Source organism: Tachypleus tridentatus, chromosome 12, assembly GCF_004210375.1.
Source record: "Tachypleus tridentatus isolate NWPU-2018 chromosome 12, ASM421037v1, whole genome shotgun sequence".
NCBI classification, from domain to species: domain Eukaryota; kingdom Metazoa; phylum Arthropoda; class Merostomata; order Xiphosura; family Limulidae; genus Tachypleus; species Tachypleus tridentatus.
In genome coordinates, this window is record NC_134836.1 from 66,476,005 (window position 1) to 66,499,175 (window position 23,171).

At 34.6% G+C, this 23,171-nt stretch overlaps 1 long non-coding RNA gene across 6 annotated transcripts in view; it reads left to right on the plus strand.

The window, feature by feature from the left end:
- LOC143233458 (uncharacterized) overlaps positions 1-13,009 on the plus strand; it is a 63,782-nt gene extending 50,773 nt beyond the window's left edge. For 5 of the 6 annotated variants that reach the window (XR_013018178.1, XR_013018177.1, XR_013018173.1 and 2 more), the window contains one exon: positions 12,820-13,009. This is a non-coding gene — a long non-coding RNA (uncharacterized LOC143233458). Of the gene's footprint in view, positions 1-7,620; positions 7,698-12,819 lie in introns of those variants that run through there. The other variant, XR_013018174.1, reaches the window with a different exon arrangement.
- Positions 13,010-23,171: the final 10,162 nt, after the last annotated feature.

Sequence of the window (23,171 nt, forward strand, 5' to 3'; positions counted from 1 at the left end):
TTCCTATTACACTTTGCAGTCGTTTTAGAAAGAAAAAAAGAAGTAATTAATATATATTAGTTTAAGAGGTTTTGGATATGCAAGTGAAATTGGACAGTTTTTGGATGAAGGAAAGCGTTTTTAATATAATCATGAAAATTACTTTGCACTCAGAGCAGTCAACACTTTTACTTCAAATATACTAAAAGAAATTTTCAATAAATATATTTAATTTAAAAATTTTGAATTTGTGTCCACAAAAACTTGTGTTTATTGAAAGCTTACTAATTTTATGAATATACATTTACCATGTTAGAAGTTGTGGTATGGAAACTGTTGGTGGTTTTGGTTTTGAATTCAGTTATACTGACCAACCCTGTAGTGAGAGAATTAATTCACTTTATCCATGTACTGCTTTATTGTATTTCTGTCTTCCCTGTCTATGACATTTTAAAAATAAAATGTAGTTTCTCTTCCCTTATGCTTGCTGCTGTAAGTATTTATTGCATCTTCTATTCAAGCTTTCTATTATGAAAATCTTAGTCATAATTATTGTTGAAGCACATTATTAGTTAATTAAATTTTTACATAAAGTGGGAGTCAAAAAAACTTTTATGACTCTGTGTTACATTTTGTTTCATTTTTGCTCTCTGTTGCCCTTTGCTACTTGTACTGGTGTGAAATGGAGATGAAAGTGATGGCAAGATATTTGGCAGAGTTGTAGACAGCTGTAAAAGTATTGGAGTCATTTCAAGTTTAATGAAGATAGTGTAATGGCATCCCACTCCACTTCAAATGTCGATTTTTTTAGGCTACCTCAACACAGAACATTTCATTAAGTTAATTTCAGTTGTGAAAAATATGTCACTAAAGTCCTCGTGTATAATTAACTGAGAGCTGCATGGATTTTAAGACATCTATTTTGAGAATCCTTGTGTTTGAAAATTATATAGATTAAAAAACATTTTTGTTTATTTATATCTTATTAAACTGCTTCAGTATAAATACATTTATATTTCCATTAAGACTTCCTGGCATTTAACAGGTGTCTGAAAGATTTTGAAAGAATCCTGGCACTCATGAAGTAGTTAATTAGTGTATTTAAAATTTATGGTAAATGAATTCTTTGCTTGAACTTGATGTGGATAATTAGAATAGTACTAGTAAGTTTAAATAAATTTCAAACAGAAGTCATTCCTTGAGAATAAACATACATGTATAAATTTAAATGTGTTGAAAGAGGGATGACAGAGTGTAAGTAAATGTATGTTTATCTTTATTGGTACGTCTACCAAGTGTTTTATATAATTTATCTTAGTTTCAAACAGCAGCTATAATAAGTTTAAAATCAGTAGAAAACTTAATTCTAATGTTCTATTTGAAATTTATTAACCATTGTTATTTACTTTTTCAAATCAGTTAAACTTACCTTTGAAATACTGAAAGCCATTTTTTCTAGAATTGGAATTTGTGCACTCCTCAAGTGTAACTTAAAATTCCTGAATGATCTTTATGTATTTGTGTACCATATATCAGGTCATCTCTTAAGGATTGTCCAATTTTAGGTTCAGAAAAAAAGAAAGGATTTTAAATGCTTTTAATGCTATTTAATCAGCAATATATGTTACATTATTATTAATTACTTCCTGCCAACGATTCACAAGCTTCTGAATACCACTTCTATAAACTTCTTGAGGTTTGGAGGAAAAGAATGTAGAGGGTGGATTTGACATCTTCATGTGTTCCAAGCTCTTTTCCATCAAGATAGTTCTCCAAACTTTGGAACAGATGATAATCAGATGGAGCAAGGTCTGGAGAATAAGAAGGATGTGGAATTTTTTCCCAGTCTATCTCTTTAATCTTTACAGATGTGATCCTTTGTGTATGGAGCCGTGCATTTTCCTGGTGTAATACAACACCTTTATGATTGATCAAAGTAGGTCTCTCTTCTTTCCCCTTGGTGTGGATTCCTGTATGTGGTGAGGGTACCTTCCAGGGAAGTTTCTGTTCTTTCAGTTTACCTCCTCTGGGATCTAAATATCCACCCATGTGTTTGCTCTGTGTGGTGACCCATAAAGGGGAGGAGAGGATCCTGGTGGTTGTGAGGTCCAACCCTAACACACCACTTTTTCCTTGAATTTCTGTAAACAGGCAGTCTTGGGGTGGCCCCCCTTTGGTCATTTGGCTGGTTCACTTGGGCTAGGGTCAATCAAGTACCAGTGTTTGATGTTCTCAACAGGTGTTATGGACATTGTATCTGATGCTGGTATTTGGGTATAGTGCTCACGAAACCCTGGCATTGCTACAGTGTCCTTGTTTGACATTGTAGTGCATCCCCTCATAGGGCTTCATGGTGGGCGGGGTCAGTGGCAACCAAAATATTCTTTTTTATTATGGATTCTTAAAATAAAAACTTAAATAAAATAGTGAAAAAACCCTCCATAGGTAAATGACCACTTGAAGATTCCGAGCAGTAATCTTCAGCATGTGTAACACCTGTACCTCATTTTCTTGTACAATATTCTCTTTCAGACAAACCTTTAGGGCAGATGTCTCCATTTGTGATTCAGAAGGGACGAGAGGGACTTGCTGGCTCTCCAAAGTCAGTAAAGAAGCTTCACTCTGGTAACATATTGGTGGAAACATCCACATCTCAACACAGTGAACTCCTTTTGCATTCAAAGAAGATTGGGGATATAACCATTAAGGTTGTGCTTCATGCTACTCTGAATTCATCATGAAAAGTTATTGTTGAAAAGGATTTGAAGAACATCTCCGAGTCAGAGATTCTCGCTGGTTTCTCCACTGGAAAAAAACACTAAAGGAAAAAGATGTAGTTGTAAACAGAAGGGATCTCCAACAAATTCACCTACACATAAATAAAAATGGCCACCTTGATGCAATGGAACTGTCAGGGTTGAAGTTCTAATCTGGATAACATAAAAGCACTGATTGCTTCCTACCATCCTGTATGTCTTTACTAACAGGAAACATTTCTGAAACCTGCCAATACAGTCACATTTTGGCAGTTTTCTTTGTACAGAAATGACAGGCTGTGTGATGGATGAGTATACATGGAGGGGTTGCATTGTTAGTTGATCAGCATATGTCCACCCTGGCTTTGCCACTTGACACACCCTTGGAGGTTGTAGCCATCTGTGTTTCCTTGGGTATTACTATCACTGTTTGTTCTCTCTATCTGATGCCTTGGAAGACCTATGATCAGTCAGACTTTGATGCTCTCATTGAACAGTTGCTGTCTCCCTTTTTAATCCTGGGGGACTTTAATGGATATCATCCCTTCTGGGAAAGTGCTGTTATTGATAGGAGCAGAGATGCCAACCATTACGATTTTGGTGTATACATTATAACTATACCCTCATACAGACAAATATTAAGACTTGTTGCAGCTCCCAGATTATTATATATTATATAAGCCTATAAAATGAAGTGATAAATTGTTCCCCCAGGGCTTGAAAGAGGTGAAAAGAAAATTTCTAGTGAGATACAAATAAATTTTGATAATAAATAAAAGACGTAGTCCAAATGGCTACTTGCAATAATCATGTTTGTGCTTGAAATGATAAAAAATATTTGTATCTCCGACGTCTACCAACAGTTTGAGTGCGGTGCTTCTCCATACTGGGTACGTGGGTGAATCCATAGTTATGTCATCAGTGCTTGTCAGCCAGTCAGTGCTTGCACAGATGGATATTTCTTGTTTTCTAAGTGGCATAGAAACACCAATGCGATTGTTCACAAAATGGAAAAAAAGAGGCCTTGTTCACCAGATTGTCTTGTTTCTGGCAAATCTAAAAGGACTAAAACTGTGAATAAAAAATTTAGGAAAAGTATACTATAAAATATCCGGTCATGGAATCAAAAGTCAGTGACAGTCATGCATTTTGTACAGTTTGTCACATCGATTTTTCTGTGGTGCATGGCGGGATAAACTATTGTTCCAGACATACAAAATAGGCCTCTCACCAACAAAAGACTGAGGCAAAGACAAAAACAATGCAGATAACGACACTTATGAGTAAGAATTCAGAATATGAAACCATAAATGCAGAAGTGATATTCACGCAATTTGTCATTGCTCATAATTTACCCCTAGCTGTAACCAATCATGCAGGACATCTATTCAGGAAAATGTCCCCAGACTCTGATATAGCAAAAAAAATATAGCTGTGCTAGAACCAAAACTATAGTCATTGTACAAATGTTGGGTTGTGAAGATGATAAAATGATTTCAAGCATACTTACTAACAGTGTTTACAGTTTAGCCACAGATGGATCCATAGACATGGACGATTCAAAACTGTATCAAGTGGTTGTGTGATATCTTGACCCTTTGCTTGGAAGAATTGTTTGTTCTCTTTTGACAATGGTGGAATAGAAAGAAGCTTCAAGAGGAAAGAACATTTTCAAGCTTTTGGACCATGAACTGACAAAGAGGAAAATTCCATGGGAAAACTGTCATATGGGACAAGATTTGAAAGGTCAGTGGACAATATAATTCTGTCCCTCTCTTGATCTTTCTCTCTGATGGCTAGGAAGTAGCTGATACCCAGAGCATCGACTGTTCTCTAGGTGGAAGCTTTTGCCGGTATCTAGCACTTCTGCTTCTTCCTCCACCTTATTAGCCATCAAGACTCAAGCAGAGCAATCACCCTTTTCCTTTCAAGCTGATTGTCTTTGTTACTATAATCATCCCTTTACGCTGGTGTAACTCAAAACGGCCCTTCATTGGTCTGACAGTACATTGGTCGTACCTGATAATGTACACAATGAAATTCAGCACCATCTATCTCCTGCATCTCTTGCTATTCCTCTGATTGTTTTTTAACCAGATTTGGCAGGAAAATGTTTTTCCTAATGCCTGGTACCAGGCTATTGGCCCACCTTTCTCAAACTACCATCCAATTGCTTTGACCAGCTGTCTCTGTAAGACCTTAGAGAGGATGGTTAATGCTCATCTTGTTTGCTTTCTCGAATCAAACAACCTCCTCTGACCAACCCAGTGTCAGTTCCAATGACAGTGCTTCACCATGGACCACATGAATCAACTTGAAACGTCATTCAGAGAAGCCTTTCTCAAACAAAGAACATCTTATATCAATATTTTTTGACGTTGAGAAGGCTTATGATACAATATGGAGGTATGGTGTTTGGCAGACTTTTATATATATATCGGTGACATGGCCATTTGCCCATTTTTATTAAAAATTTTTTAATGGACAGAAGATTCCAAGTTCCTGTGGGTTCAACACTTTCCTGTTTTTTTATTTCAGGAACTTGGAGTCCCTCAGGGCTGTGTTTTGAGTGTCACACTTTTCAGTGTAAAGATTAATACCATCACTGAACAACTTCCTCTTACTGTTGCAATTTGGCTCAATGTTGAAGCTTTTCTCATCTCATGTCAGTCATCGAACATGAGGTACATTAAGCGGCAGCTACAGACTGCTCTCAGTCGTTTACTGAAGTGGACCACAGCAAACGGCTTTAATTTCTCTTTCTCTAAAACCAGTTGCATGCACTTTTGCTACCAACAGGGTATTCATCCTGATTTTGAACTCCATATCAGTGAAGATGTGCTGTCTGTGGACCCTGAAACAAAGTTTTTGGGGCTTAACTTTGACCATAAGCTGACCTTTATACAACACATGAAGCAGCTATGGGTCAAATGTATAAGAGCACTGAACGTCCTCTGTGTCACCACTTCGGGAGTGGATCGATGTTCTGTGCTAAAGATATATCATTCTCTTGTTTTATCGAAACTCAACTATGGATCACTGGTCTATGGCTCCACTAGGACCTCGGTCTTAAAGATTCTGGATCCCATTCATCATCAGGGACCTTAGCTCTGCACTGGGGCTTTCCGCACTTCCCCAGTTCAGAACTTATACATAGAGTCTCATGACCCTTCTTTGTACCTCTGCCATTTGCAACTGTCTTTATTATATGCTTCGAAACTTCATTCCTTACCAAAGCATCCCACCTGGGGTTGTGTTTTCCATCCTCGGTGGGCCAGACTTTTTCAGAACAGATGGTCTGCCATTGTTTCTTTTGGTCTTTGTATCCAGGCACAGTTGGATGAATTGCATCTTTCTTTGGATAACATTGCTGTATCCACTGGCCAGCCCATCCCACAATCCCCAAATGTGAGCTGTCTTTCAGTCATCTGAGGAAAGCAAACACTCCTGATTGGAAATACTGTCTGCTATTTGCTGAACATCTTTCGAACCATCCTTCCATTCTTATTTATACAGATGGTTCAAAACCAGGTGACTCTGTGGGCTCTGCCATGGTTCGTTGTGGTTCGGTGGTTGTGTGCAGAATCCCCTCTACAGCATCTGTGTTCACTGCTGAACTACATGCCACTTCTCTTGCTCTGGATAACATAGAAGCTAAGCAGTACTCAAATTGTACTATTTATACTGACTTGGTTAGTTCTCCACTGACCCTGGAATCACTTCTCGTTAGTTCACAACCCATTTTTGCCGATATTCAAAACCAACTGGCCCATTTCTCTTTAATATTTACTTCTATCCAGTTTTTCTGAATACCGGGCCACATTTGTATTTGCAGGAATGAGTTTGCCAACACTGCAGCTAAATCTATCTGCTCTGACATTATCACTGTTCTGCCTGTTCCATACATGGACTGTTGTCTTGTATTTAAGGCTCGGCTCCATGCCCTTTGGCAGTCAACTTAGAGTGAGCAATGTGAAAACAAGCTTTTCCAAATAAAACCCTCTTTTGGATTTTGGGCATCTTGGTTCTTAAGGATCGGAAAGAGGAAGTTGTTCTAACTAGACTACACATTGGTCACAGTTTTTTAACCCATCGTTTGCTTTTTTGATCTGGGTCTGATGCACCAATGTGTTGTCTGTGTTACACTCAGGTCACAATAAGCCACAGTTTACAGCTTACTGTCTTTCCGTCATTATGACTCTCAACGATGGCACCATTTTAAACATGTTCTGTCCCAAGGTTTGTCCATAACGTTAGACAGTGTTATTGGTGATGGTGACCCTGTCCACTTTAGAAATGTTTAGTTTTTTGAAGGCCATTAATCTTTTTAATACTATTTAAGTTTTTTAATTTATACATTCAACCTTTTTTTAACGTGATTCCCTTTTAAGAATCAAAGTACATCTAGTTCAATTTGAAATTAGAAAATGGCCATAAAGTCAAACAACTCGAAACAAGGACTAGAAAGGCCAACTTCAGGTGACTAACGCTGCTGTTTGAACTATCTGTTAGTCATGCTGCTGAGTTATAATTAAAATTTTGCTACAAATCTTTTAAAACTTTTATTACTTTACTTTCTGAAAATGGCCATAACATCAAATGACTTGGAACCAGGACTGGAAAGGCCAACTTCTGGTGACTAACTGTAGTTTTTGATCTTACCTGTTAGTCTTCCTGGTGAGTTGTGATAATTACAGTTATGCTACAGAAAGTCCTTTACAACTTATATTACTGTAGTTTTTCTCTTACCACTGTAGACCAGATGTAAAAATTGGATTTAATGCTATTTATGTTTTTAATTCAAAAATTAAACTTTGTTTTCTTTTACCTTAATTTCCTTTTATGAATTTTACTAATTTTACATTAATTTTACATTTTTTACCAGATGTTTGGAACAGATAGCCTAGTTGCTTTGTGCAATAAAACACCAAACCAACCAACCAACGCTTTTCCTTCAGTACAACCTTTAACTGCTCTAACTGTTGACAGTAGAAGTCTGATGTAATCATTACTTTGAGTGGAAACAACTCCTTATAAAATATTCTTATAAAATATCCAGTCACTAACCTGTCCAAAAAAAGATGAGTTACATTCACAAGAGTGCAGAGAAATGCAAATTTCTACTCTAGCTGTAAGGTTGACTTCTGTCAAATTATGGGGAACCCATTTTCCAAGTATTTATGCCTTTCCAAGCTGTTGCAGATGACAGCATATTGTTGCATGTGTTGAATTATGCTTCTGTTCTAGTTCTTTAACTGTTACAGCACAATCTTCTTCAAGTTCAGCCAGCAGCAATCCATCTTTAAACTCGAGAGGATGACCTGAATGTGGCACATCACTTAAGCTGTAGTCACCTGATTTGAACTTCTGAAATCATGTTCAACATTTTCTTTCATTGAGAGTCTGCACCATAACTACCTTGAACGTTTCATGTAGTTTCTACTGCACTATTGCCATTTTTAAACTCATAAAGCATTATATGTCTAATGTGCTCCTCAGACACATCCATCTTCATAAGGGTTTATTTGATTGATAATCTGAAAAAGTAGAGTTGGGTTAGTTTATTTTATTTGTCTCAACATTTTTATACACATACTTCTTCATATTTTACTCATTAAAGCCTTCTAGAAAGACAGAAATGATGATGCACTTTCTGTATTAAATTTTCGGACATTACTTATGGGATTACCCGATATATTACCTATCATTTTCCACTCTCCCACCTTTTATGTGACTTGTTGTACATGTATCAGTAGTTGTTAAATAAGCTCTGATTTTCCATGATAAGTTAGAATTCTTTGTTGACAACCATGCTTTCACTATTTTGTCAGTTTGTGTTCCTTCATTTGGAGACTTATGCACTTTACCTGATAAATTGATGATAAAAAAATAAATTTACGTGGCTAAATGAAAACTTTTTAAATTTATTTCATTTAACATTTCATGCAGACACTCTTCATCAGGCACTAAATACTTTACTATGATCTTTAGTGTCTGACATAGGGCATGTGCTTTAAATAGGTCAAACAAAATAAACAGAAAACATTTGCATTTATAGACATGTCAATTTCTTCTTTATTATCATTCATCAAAGCTTTTCGTCTTAGGTTTTATAGAATAACACTCATCTTTGCATCTTTATTTGTAGTGTATTGGTTAATTGTGTATGCATTTGCAGCATTGAGAATTTATTATAGTTATGTCATTGTATACTGTTTCTCACATGCATGCAGTTTATGTGGATGGTTCATTTGCATGCCACTCAAGTTTGTATGATAACAGACGTTTTTTGCTCCAGCCTCATAATTTTCAGTGTCTGCAGAACTAGTTTTGTTTACTATAGCATAATCTGTAACTCTTAACACTTCTGCTGCTCTGTTTTTTATTTTTGGTATTGAACCCACTTCAATTATACCTGATGATTCATATAATAGAAGTAAGATTTATTTGCATGTGGATTTGTGTTAAAAAAATCTTCATCTTTGTCAGTGATTGTCCAAAATCAGTTGGATCTCAGTTTTCTTTTTTTCCTATGGTTTTCACTTTTATTGTCCATTTCAGATAATCTTATTTCATTACTTTGCTACATTTTCAGCAATTGTGTTTGTGTCTCCAGCTTCACATCTGACAATTTTTTGGTCTTTTCTAAGTGAAGCTGGTTTATCCTCTTAGATAGCTTGTTCTTTGAAATTCTTAATGATGCAAAACACTTGAACTAAAAATTTATCTCAGAATGGCTGGTATGGGTATTAACACTTTTTTTGATAAGCAGAGAACAATGTTTTGTCCTTTGTAGGTCATGTTAACCTTAAGGTGATCTAGGAAGGTTGAATTGTTGTTCTCTGCTTCTCAGTGTTAATACCCATACCAGCCATTCTGAGATGCATGTTCTTTGGAAACATTCCTTTTCAGCAGGATAATACTGTTATTGGCCCTTCTTTTGGAATTGGTGCCTCAGAACAGGTTTTGTCATTTTCTTATTCACGGTTTGATCCTTCTTTTTTCATGTATCTATTTCATGAGCAGGGCTTAGCTGCTACTTTTGTAGGCTCCAGTGTTGCATATTTTGTTGTAATAGATGGCTTATATCCTTGTTGTCACTGTTAACATTTCTGGCTCTTTTTGAAACATAATGATTTATGGGAATTAAGTGTGGTCTTGAGTTGTCTGGCTTCTCCATTTTTTGCTTTTGCAATTTTTCATTTGGTTTGCTTTCCACAGAGATGATTGCCACCTTATGATGACTCTTGTTCCATGCTCTATCTGTATTAGCAAGTTGGTTTAAGTAGCTGATCTGCCTTACTTGCTTCCACCCCATTTCTTGGAGCTTGTGCTACAATACCTTTCATTTTCTAGGTATCATATTGTATTTCCTTCCTATCATTTCCCATTTATTGTATTCCTTTCAGAATGAAATGCCACTATTGTTTTCCATTTCTTTAATCTTTTTCTGTTTGAATCTTTAGCCTCCTTTTCCTTGTATCACCCATTCCTTAAGATCTGTTTCCTACTCATTTTAGCCTATGAGGTCATCAGTCAGATATTTTTGTCATCAACATTTCAGGTATACTGTTCCATTCCTGCCATGTTCTTTACCCATATTCTTTCCTGCCCAAAACTTTAGGAGCTCATGAGGGTAATTCTTCTTTAATGTTGGTTTCCCTTCCTTCCATTTCTTACTTTTTCTCACTCTGACCCAGATAGACTTCTGTGTCCTGTCTGTGCTATTCATTGTTATATTGCTCACGCAATCTCCTCCTGTTCTTCTTGATCCTGTCTTTTCATTCCTTGGAACATTTACTCACTTCATGATATTTTTTCTTCTACCCTTACAGGTTAGGTTTATCAGCTTATCAGACTAGCATATTCCTCCCTGTCTTCTTTCCAGAACTTTTTCTTGGTGATGTTGCATCACACATGGCATATTACCTTCTCCCTGGCATTTTATCATCCTCATCCATAGGAGGAAATTCTTCAGCTGGGCATGTGTATGACATTTCACACATTAATTTCCCACTATCTTCATATGGTGGCTGTTTCTTCCTTGTTGGGGTACCATCTTTTGCCTAATGCCATACTTCAAACATTAGTTTGGCTATGACTCAGTAAGTTTACTGTTCTTACATTCCCCTGATGGGACAGTGATATGTCTTTGGATTTACAATATAAAAGTCAGGGGGTTCTATTCCCCTCTGTGGACACAACAGACAGCCTAATGTGCCTGTACTGTAACAAAACACACATGCTTTTTCCTATATGTTACTTTTGTTTAGAGAGGTACATTCACTTTAGTGTCATGGATCCAACTCAGTGGCAAATGTTGCCTTGTCTAAGTGTACTACTACTCTCTAATCTCATACATTTCTGCACTGTATGTTCAGCCATAAGTTATACATTGTTATATTAATAGCTTCTCAGTGTCTGATGCTCACTGGTCCCAGAGGTTTATGTTGTGCTGTCCTGGCACTGTTCATACTGTAAACTGTGGTTGCCCAGGCATCAACTGGTTGTACATACACTCCAGCTTCTGTGCAGCTCTATCCAGAGGATAATGTTGCATGGGCCAAAAACAGTTCCTCCTGGCACTCCACCACCATGAGATTTGCACTCAGATTCTGATGATGTGCAGAACTGATCCAATGTAATTGGTTGTGGATTTTTGCATGAGCCCCATTCACATGAATAGTACAGAAGTATGGATTTTTTTTTCCCATTCTACCTAACTTGATGCAAAGATGGTGTGGACCCTTCTCAAACCATGGATTGGAAGATGTATGCCTAACAACATCTCGTTTTGGACTGGAGTTCACCTAAAGAGATCTGTCTATCACTCCATAGACATTCAACACTAAGGGACACATCCATTTCATCTTTCCCCACTATACTTTATGTGGTAAAACCCTAGATGCATGTTTCTACTAAAATATTCTGGATATTTCAGTGGGTGCCAGACCACTCCAAAGTTTCTCTCATTTCTTGGATGTGCTTCTCATGATTTCCACACAGTTTTTAGACATTTACTACTGCTCTGGACAAAGAGTATACCTGGTACAGAAGTGCTGCAGTCTTCCATATGTATTCCTCTCCCAATAGAAATTCACACTCCATGGATGTTCTTAAGATGCTTTTGAAGGATGCTTATTTATAATGTTCTTTGTGCTGGTTGCTCCACCATTTCAATGTGGGATTCTAGTTATTATGTGAGAGGAGGTAAGGTACTGCATGAAAAGTTATTCTCATACACTGAAAATATACAGTTACTTACCTCCTCTCACACTTTCCACCCTTCTTCCCCCTACTTGTAATTAATTTCTGTCTAATCTTGAAGTGATAGTTAACAAGAATTGAATAGAGGGAGTAACATGTCAGGAGAGTGTATTCAATCCCTTTTAGTCAATGATTGTCTCATGATAATTTAAATGTGAAGATGCAGTAGTAAACCACATTGATTGTGGGAGTTTAAAGGTAAGTGGCCTGCAAAAATGTTTATAAAAAGCAGCACTGAACAAGAAAAGCTATTATGTGAGAGGTGGTAAGTACCTATTGGAAATATATTTTCAGTGTAGGAAAATAACTTAAAAGTGCCCTGTAGCTCTTTTTTCTTTTTCTTTGTAAAGCTTTATTTTTCTTCTCCTTCCTGGACTCCAGTTCATTTCTCATTCTGAATTTTGCTCTCACTCTGCTTAACTACAGTTTTTTTTTAAATCTAGGTAGCTTATATTTCTGGTTTGTAGTTATTGTTAATTGGTTCTCATCTACCTTACAGTGTTGGTATTTTGGCTTCTGGTATTTTATAGAAAAGCCTACCTTTTTGGAATTTCACATTCTTAGAATTAAAATGAACTGCAAACAGTAGTTGTTGTTTTTTTTTAAATCCCTTCCCCATTGTCATCCCACAACTGAATTTTCACCATGGCTCTAAGTTTTAAAGAAATGTATCTTACGATGTGAAAGTAGAACTTCTGTATTTCAAAGATAAGTACCTGTTTCAATTTAATCTTAATTATAAAATGTAAAACTTAAGGTAATTTTTAAAAAAATAGTCTTGTTAGATAATAAATCTTTACTTTGTCCTGTTTTCTAGGTAGAATACCTTGACTCTCAGAGCAGTGATGCTATAAAATGCTATAATAACAAAAGGGAGATTACAGTGGGCCACTCTGTCTGAGTCTCTGTGTTTGGAAATTTACTTAATGTGTTGTTACATTGTTAGAAATGTGGTTAACTGCATATTTCAGATCATTTTGTACAGTAATAAATAGTTTTAAATATGATTTTTACCATTGGGTTTGACATATGTTTTTGTACTTTTACTTGAATACTGTGTAAACTTTATTAGTTAGAAAACTGAAGAGAAAAAGAAAAAAATACTAAAATTTTGAAGTAGAAGAAGTGTTTACTAATAAAAGATTTGAAATGAAAACATTTCTTGTACATAAATATATTTATGGTTTCCTTATTAATATTTGTGCATTTTGATAGCATTACACTATGTAACACAAATTTTGTTCCTGGATAATATGTGTTATTACTTAATCGCTTATGTTGTAAAAGCACAGAGAATGGCCATTATTCCCTTCAAACTTTGCTTTTCTGATCTGGATAATGAAATTTAGAAATTAACCTATTTTCTATATAAAAACGGGCAAATTTGCACATTTTAATTTACATAAGGTCTGAATTAAACAACATATGAATCAAGATTTACATATATTTATACTAAAGTTATACAAAAATGTTTAGAAGTGAGTAGATTTTCAAGATTTGCAACTATAAGGTAAATCAGTTTCACATATTAGTCTCCAAATATAGTCTCCCATCATGCTTTCATTATACACTCCTTGGAAGCAGTGTTCAAAGTCCAGTATATCTTGGTGGAAGTGCTCGCCTTGCTCCTCTGAGTATGCTTCCATGTTCTCTTTGAAATTATCAAGATGAGCGTCAAGGATATGGACTTTCAGGGACTTCCTGCAGCCCATTTTGCCGTAGTTCTTCATCAGAGCCTCAACTAGTTTCACATAATATTCGGCCTTGTGATTGCTCAAGAAGCCCCAAACCACAGCGACAAAGCTACCCCAAGCTTATTTTGACTCCCTACTGAGCTTCTTGGGGAATTCTGTGCAGTCCAGGATCTTCTTTATTTGTGGTCCAAAGAAGACACCAGCTTTGACCTTTGCATCAGACAGCTTATGGAAGAAGTCTTAAATGGTACTTTAAGGCTGCAAACTTCTTATCAAGATCTGTGACAAGTTGTATCATAAGACCCAGTTTTATGTGCAATGGTGGGAACAACATCTTCCGGAAGTCCACTAGTGGCTCACACTTGGCATTGTGCCTCCCCACAAAGAACTCGGTCTGTTGAGGCCAGTACTTCTTGTTGTAGTGCGCTGCAGTGTTCTTGCTGTCCCAAAGGCAAAGATAACAGGGAAACTTGGCAAGGTCTCCTTGGAGACCCATCAGAAATGCCCCCATTTTGAAGTCTCCAATAATCTCCCAGCCACACTCATCATACTTCAAGGCTTCTAGCAAGGTCTTAACACTGTTGTATTCCTCTTTGAGGTGCACGGAATTTTAAAATATCTAAAATTTGTATAATATAAAATCTTACTATTCAAGCAAGCAAAAATTGTGTCTTACCTTCTAGAGTTTTTTTGCAGTGCTCACAGGTAAAATGAGGTGCCCAGGGTTTAGCTTGATCCCCAACAAGTATCCCGAAATATGCCTTGTAGGTTTCACACATTTTAGCAGATGCTGTCACAGTGTACTTTTTCGCTCTTGTCTTGATTAATTGGCCACATACATAGCAGAATGCATCTAAAGAATGCTTCCAGCTTCTTGATTCCGTCTCTAATAAAATCAGATAGGTCTATGTGTTTACTTAGGCAACTAGAACTAAACTAAAGTGGTGAGCCCCTGTATATATATTACTATTGAAAGCTGTAGAAAATTCTAAAAGGTTCTTGAAAATTCTCATAAGCTCTACAACATTTTAGAAAGTTTTTAAATTCTTGTAGGTTCGAGAAAATTATCTATCAGCCACTCAGCACAGAATCTACCTGGAATGTTCTGGAAAATGAATAAATTTAAAAATTTCATTACCCAGCTCACAAAAGCAAAATGTGAAGAAAAAAAATAAGTCTTTTCCATTTACTTTAGGCATAAGCAATTGGGAAATAACACTTTCTGCCCAGGAACAAGAAAATGTAAAAATTTTGTTACATGGTGTTATGAAAGTTTAGTTAAGAATGCCAAAAATACTTTTTATTTCAGTTTCATTGAACCTTTTTTTATTTCTAAAATTTAGAGAGGATATTAGTTATTTCTACAGGCAGCACAGTAAAACGTTTAAAAATTACCTGGGATTATAAGTGGGGTTTATGAATGCCATTGGCTTTATGAACATATTTTCCTTAACTGTTTGTGCTTCAAATTGCTTGTGGGAACTTTATTTTGTATTTATTGCCTATTAACATAAATTCATACAAAAGATATAAACAAATGCCTCCAATATTTCAATTTTTCTTACAAATTATCTCTGACAAATAGAAGGTAGGTTTTATAATGACCTACACTGATATTTTTGACCATGCCATCCATCATCTTCAGGTCCTTTCTGACCTAGAACAACTCACCTGCACGTGTCCCAGCTTGGGTAGTTTCTGTGTGCTACAAAGATAATGTTTAATCAGATTTAAATGCAGTAGAGAAGACCCATTGGTTATGTTAGACATGTTTGTCAGAAAAATACTATAAAGGATCAATGGAACTGTACTGTTCAACACAAAAAAACAAACAGATGTTGGGGGAGTGACTTAAATAGTTCACAAAATTGGTTTTGAGCCTACTATTATTATCATGACAACTAATAATTGTGAATATTAGACCAAGGAGAGTCAATGCAGTAGACATTTGGTGCTATTGCAGAATGCTGGAAATAAGCAGTAAAACCAGAATCTCAAATACAGAAAATCCTCAATTAATTGTGAAAGCTATTTCATGAAGAACATAGCGAGTTGAAAAATGGTAATTAATGAACATGTGCAAGGAACAAGTAGCAAAATATCTAGTTGTCATAGAAGTTTAACAGTGATTCAAGTGGCTTGATGATATTAAAGAATGGTTAAATATCAAAGAACTCGTAAAGAAGTTAGGGTGAATTGAAAGATCATAATTTCCAACTTTTTGGTCAAATAGGAAATTATGGTGGATTGAATTACTGCTGTGATTTCACTTTTTATTTTCTATAGATGAGTAATTTTGATTGCTTTTCTCTGGTGAGTTATTTTCATTATGGTGGATTGAATTACTGCTGTGATTTCACTTTTTATTTTCTATAGATGAGTGATTTTGATTGCTTTTCTCTGGTGAGTTATTTTCATTGAATGTTATAATTGGCAAAAGCATTGTATTTCTTCACGTGGAACAGTATACAGACCCCACTGAGAGTGAATTGTGTAACAGCAAGCCAATAATCTGAGGGTTAAAACATCAAAATGCACAATTCATTGTTCTTTTCATTGAAAAGCTAGAAGCTTGTTTAGTAACTTACCTTAGTTTTATGAATTTCGATGATGCTGTTGTTCACTGACTGTCAAAGAGAGAGAGAGAATATTCCCTCTTTTTTACATAATTATGAGGATCTGTTAACACGTGCTCATTTATCTTCAGCTTTGAGCATGAACAGGAGGTCATTAAAGCTTTCATTGCATTTTTAATTTTTTTGTATATTATACAGATCATTCTAATTTGTTGAATATGTACATTAATACTAATCTTCAATCATGAAGAAGTAATCAGAATACATACACAAGTGCTTTAAATATGGACTGTTTTCTTGTAGATGTTCATAAATGTGCGTCTTTGCAGATAGAACACCAAGAAGTATTGAGACATCTAATCAAAGCTTTTACGTGTACAAAAACAGCCAATTTAGAATAAAAGATGTCATATAAAAATTTGATGTTGACAAAAGGAGCCAAGTTATATAAAAGGCCCCATGTGGAAATATAAAAATAAATAAGTTATTTAACCTTGGAAACATCTGGCATCATTTTTAATTACAACTGAAACTTTCAGCAGAATTAATATTGATGCCACATTTGTCGGAGTTATTCTGCACCTCCATTTATTTAGTAAATTTCGTTGTGTGGAAATAATTGTATTTTAACACTCCTTGTTCATTTGCCACCTATTAAAATAGTGCAAAAGGCACATTTAGAAAAAATCCAGTTTTACTGTGAATCCAGAGAAAGTTAATAAAAATGATAAAAATTACCAGTGCTGTATGTTTTATGTATTTCTGAAGTTTCTTACCCGTGTACTTTTTTTGAATAGAAAAATGTATTTTTCAATTCTGTCATCCCTGGCTTTAAATAATAATACATTTTTATCGTGAATTTTACCAGTGTATGTGCCGTTCATATGTTGTTTGTTTCTTTCATTTTTGCCTGACCATTGTATGAGAACATTTAATATGACTGGAGTTGTATATTTGCAAAATGGCTCGCGTTTTAAATTCACCATCTTTTTTTTTAAATTTTGCAAACGAAAAAACAATTTTAATAGACTTGTGTTTTGAAATTTATATACTGAGACGTTCTAATAATTACAGAAAATTGTTATCCCTGAAGACCTGTTTTGTAGAACTTGCCATTATATAAAACAGCTTTACAGTTCCACGAAAAGCCTCCTAGCTTATTTTAATTTTAATTATTTTAATAACTTAAACTTTGTTGTGAAATAAATAAACTAATTGGTCATAATAGGACGTTAACGTGTACTCGGGTGATTAAACATTGCAGATGAAAAGTTTAGGTATACTTCAAAAGAATAAATATAAAAAAATATACTAAAATAATATTCACATAACATGCCACAAATTCATCAGTTAGAACATTTAAATGTACAAGTAGTTGCCGTATAGTTTCTAACTAAAATGTTGAAAGAAAAGAAACTGTAGATTTCCGAAGGTATCATGTAGATATTGATCTAAATATTGTTTAAGTATGTCCCTGTAAGCAGGCGTAGGCCATGTACAGTATTTCAGGGACTTTTGTAAATCTGTTTGTTTTATAAAAATAAAAAGTACAGTAGATGTGTATTTCTTTTGCTCCATTTGTAATGCTTTTTAAAAATTAACTGCAGCCATTAGGACCTGCTTAATTAAAAGAATTACTCTTATTATAATTTATAAACTGAAGTATTATTATGTAAACGGACATTTTATTAATATATCCCTATAGTTGTGATAAACAAAACGTTTAAAGTATATATTCGCTTTTTTTATCGTGTATTTTATGCTAAAAGGTTCAGCGAAAATTAAAGAGATGGTGCTATTCTAGACGAATGAATGACTTATCGCTAGGGTTAATCTACTCACCGTTAACAGTACATGATATATAACGTTTGTAACTCATGATATCTAGTTATTTAATAATGTCTTTAACTACTCATAAATTAATAACTAATTGCAAATACGATTCAGTTGTGATTTTGGACTAATTCTCAAAAAAATAATATTTAAATTATTCAATGTATTTAGACACAGATCAGTTTCTTATCATTTCACTATAAAATTCATTGGCTTCAGCTGTCCGTCGTAACCATGAATCATATTGTACACAGGAGTACCCACACTTGTTTGACATATACCCATGTCACCACCTGTATATTTGGTTTATAGCTAATATCTGACCATCCGATAACAACACCCCTACTATTAAACTTGTGGTCAAAGGAATTTCTAAAACTTTTAAAAAATATATATTCCTATTGGTAGATTATTAAACGACGTAGTGTGAAGGACATATTTCAAAGAAAGGAGCCTCGAGTATCTTCTTTGGAACCGGAAAACTTGCTCAGTGATGTTTAGGATAGAAATGGGCTCAAACGAAATATCTACTCAGATCGGAGCAATATTTTTATCCACATAGTTCAACACTAGTTACGAAACAGAATCCTCGTACGCAAGAAAACTTTATTGCGATGAAGCTGTACATATTTTCTGATACTTTTTGTAAGCTCATTGTCAAAACTTTAAAATATATGACTGTTTTGCTGAAAGAAAAACTCTGGAATCAAGATCAGTAAGCAATTCTAAGGTACATTTGTTCCTCTGGTCTGCTTATACACTGTAGTCTTAAAAATCAATGTACGCAAACTGTAGAAAGTTCGTCAAAAAGTATTTGGTGTATTATTTATTTTCGATGACGTTTGTTACAATAAAAGTTTGAGCAAGGGAATTCTTTATGCGAAGCACGATCGCGAGTGGATAAAATACTGTTTAACGTAGTACCTGGATCATCGCTCTTTTGAAGAGTTTAACGTAAGTTGGGCAAAAGGCACCAAAGATACAAATTCTTGTGTTTATATAAAGCTTTACTTTCGTTAAAAAAAATTGTTTTATAACAGTTAATGAAAGAATATTATAAAAGGTAACACTTTTTTTTTCTTATTTTTGTAAAATTTTTCTTTGATACAAGTTTCAATTACCTATTATTATGAGCACAGCATGGTCAGGTGGTTAGAGTGCTTGATTCGTAATCTGCGAATCTCAGTCCCACCAAACATGTTCGCCCTTTCAGCCGTGGGGTCAATCCCACTATTCGTTGGTAAAAGAGTAGCCCAAGATTTAGCGGTAGGTAGTGATGACTAACTGCCTTCCCTCTAGTCTTACACTACTGAATTAGGGACGGCTAGCGCAGATAGCCCTCATGTAGCTTTGCGCGAAATTCAAAACACCAAACCTAGTAGTCACATTGAGAGTTTAGTACGCTATATTAAGAACCACAACGTATCGTTGAAATCAATGTCGCAACGTCACTTGCTCTTTCTAATAACCATACGTCATAACTAGAGTCATGCAGAGTAGTTTATACTTCGAAAGGATCTGTTTTTAGGTTGTCCAACAGCACACCTCTCCTTCCTGTGCCTTTCATTCTTCATCTTGTCTACAACAATGATGTTTTTGCAGAGTCCGTTTCAGTTGTCGAGTAGTAAGGCAATGTATCTGTGAACTTGATCGGTATGTCTTTGTATGAAACTGTATGAATACCAATTCAATCTCCAGTCGCTTGGGGTATATGATAGTATGTGGGAAGGCTCATTTTTATGAATGGTGAAATAGAAGTTTTGTAGAGGCAACTTGTATTTCCGTGACTTGTAAAAACCTTTATCCTATTAACCTCGTTTCTAGACACAGATCCATCTTGATTGTATTGGGTACTGCTACTTGTGGCGACTTCTCCCACTGACCCTTATGGACTCCTAACGTCACATTTTGCTTGTCACGGCTTGGCTACGACTTGTTGCAGTGCTTTTTATGTGTTGTCTTGTATCCCCTTGTTTTGTAATGTTATTAAGTACACGGGCTACTACTGCCTGTCTATATATATATATACTGGTAGATATACCCAGTACATCAAATAATTTTAAAAATTGGTGCCAATGTACTCTGCAGCTAGAACTCTTTCCTGGAAACAACCTAAAGAAGACTAGTTTATTCATCTGAAAGTGTAGGATGTTAGAAATAATCGCTATATCTGAATAATACAAAGTAACAGCTTTCTGTGGATTGTATTCCAGAAGATACATTGTAAGATGTTTAAAGGACACTTAATATACAATATTTCAGTAAAAGCTCTGTAGATAATACTGATTTCATCGGGAAAAAAAATCCATAATAGTGAAAACACTGATGTCGATCAATAGGGGTGCTAAGGCAGCCTTGCAACAACAAAAAATATTAACAGTTTGTGACAGATGTTATGTTTCCCACAATAACGTTTTTGGTCCGTTTTTTTTTTCTTTTTCGTTTCTACTACTTAATGCAGTGGGAAGATTTCATGTGACCTGGATTTTTTTGTTTTTCTTCCTCTAAATGCAAAATCGATGGTTTCATGTCAACAGACAAGTTTTATTCAGCTCTACTGGAAATATTTGGATAAGCAATTTTATTTCATGCAAATCTGTCAAAGTCAACTCCATCATCCGGCGCTTTAACGAAATACTTTGTTAGGGACATGTTTGTACGTCTATTTTACTTCAAACAATTATATACACACACATTAAAATATTTGAACGAGTAAAGTTAAAATAAAACTCGCTATACTTATCTATGTAACTTTTTAATTATCTAAAGCTCTTCTCGTGCATGTGTTTGTATATTTATTAAACTTCTTAAGTTAATAACAAATTTTGTCAGTGTTCTTGAAAATTATTAATGTTATAATATTTCTTTTGAGCATAACAGTCATTGTTTTTATCATACGAAACGTTTAACTTGGTAATATATACATACTTGCAGATTCCAGTTAAAACAATTCAGTGGAAAGTTTTCTAAAAAATAGTGATTGATAGATGTAAAATATATAATCAACCCATTTCATTGGATCAGAGCGTGTTGGTAATACCACTGTCTCATGGGCCAATTAAAACAGTCTTTTGTCATTCCATGTATTATTTCAATAAATAAAACTACATTGCCTTTTTTTGAAGCAAAGGAGACTGACTCCAGTGCATTGTTGGTAAAAATGTTTGTGAATCAATGCAATTGGTGTATCCACCATAACAGAGCACTCAGGTTCAATAAGTTGTCTCGGGGTTTATTCTGTTGGATGCCACAGTTTTTCATCATTTTGCTGAACTCAAAAAAAGAAAGCTAATGAACACTTTTTGTCAACTGCCATTTCTATAAGAGGTGTTAAAGGGGAGATATTCAATTTAAATAAATTTATTCGAAACTGTACAATAAAATCATGCATATGTGTAATACTAACATGTATATATATATATGTATGTGTGTATAAATAGAACAACAATAAATATACACGCAACCATATGGTTATGTTTATGTATTTTTTTCTGTTCATGCTATTATCTTTGAAATGCATTTTTTAATCAGCCGACGAAGGAACTACCGTATTTTTCGTTTTTTTTTTTAAAAAAACTTTTGTTCTCAAGTTTTTCTTTCTCAGCTTGATTGTCATCAGATACGAGAATGATAGATTGGTGTATATATAGATAACAAGTTTTTGGAATTACAAAAAGAAAGGACTTCTTTGTTTGTAGAATACTTTTTAAAAGAAGCATTTTGATGTATTTTTTTTCTTTGTTTAACTGTTCAACAGAGTGGGACAGACAGGCATTTGGCTATTGTATATTCTTATTTTACTCATATGCATTCTAACAGTTCTTTATTGAAATGACGAATACGTTATGAATCAATATCGTATCTTTTGAGTATGGATGTTTCACGTTCTTTATGTCAATGAAATTTTCGTACCAGTGGTACAGTCCGGCGTTACTTGCGATAAAACTGTTTAATAAAATTTAAACCATAAGTATAACATTGTAATGAGGTTAAAAGAACTAAAATATTACAGTTTTCTCCAAGATATAGGAAAATAAAGTATAACCTTGTACCTTTTTAAAACTAACCACATAATTAAATTCGGATGAACTAAAATAACTGTTGAATCAAAATGTCACTAAGAATATAATACTAGAATATCAATGGGAAAATACAAAATGAGAAATAGGTATATAACAATGAAATGATGATGGTACTACTTAGCATTTTATCGAATTCTTTTTCATTTTTCTAACGTACCTGTGACGTAATGTTGTCAATGATATTGTTATAAGGTATTCTGTAATATTGTAATTGTTTTGTTTGCTATAAAGAGCTGCAGATCGAAACAATATGTTGTAATGATAGAGAAGTCAAATAAGATAGGTGTAGAATACCCAAATAATTCTATGAGATTTTACATCAAGTTTACTTGTAAATGCTAGAATATACTGTAAGTATAGCATAGTTGTGAGTATTGTAGAGTTATTTATACCTAAAAGAGTGAGTCAGTAGTAGGCCTACAGGGTAAGTTTATTATATACCTTAGAGTGCAGTTAGCGTTATTTGTAAACGTGGCTTATTGTATAACTGTAGGCCTATACAGGAAGACCGTTTTGAAAACATTAAGGAAGAAATAAACTTATTGTTTGCGTAAACCGGGCTTTGAATTATTCTCACCAAATAATTTAAAACGCCGAACAACGAAAGAACAACCATGCGATAATATAGATATGCTATTGCAGTGGTAGTGATTGTGTTGCCCCTTATATTACTACGTATTTAACGTACTTGGTATGTGGAATGTAGTTAGTTTGTATTAATTTAAGCAATATATAATTAATTTATGAGTTTCTTCAATAAACTATTTGTGCTTAAACAACTGTCGTGTCATTTGTTTTTATTAAACTTCGTAAAATCATTTTTCTCTTCCTGCTTAGTAAATTATATTTTACAAAATATTGTCTTTTAAGGTGTTTAGACTTTTATGTAGATGATTGATAGTGACGGCGTTATAATAATATTTCTTCAAAAGTAAAAATTTGTTATTTTGTTTATAACACTATTTAAGACAATACGGTGAAAAT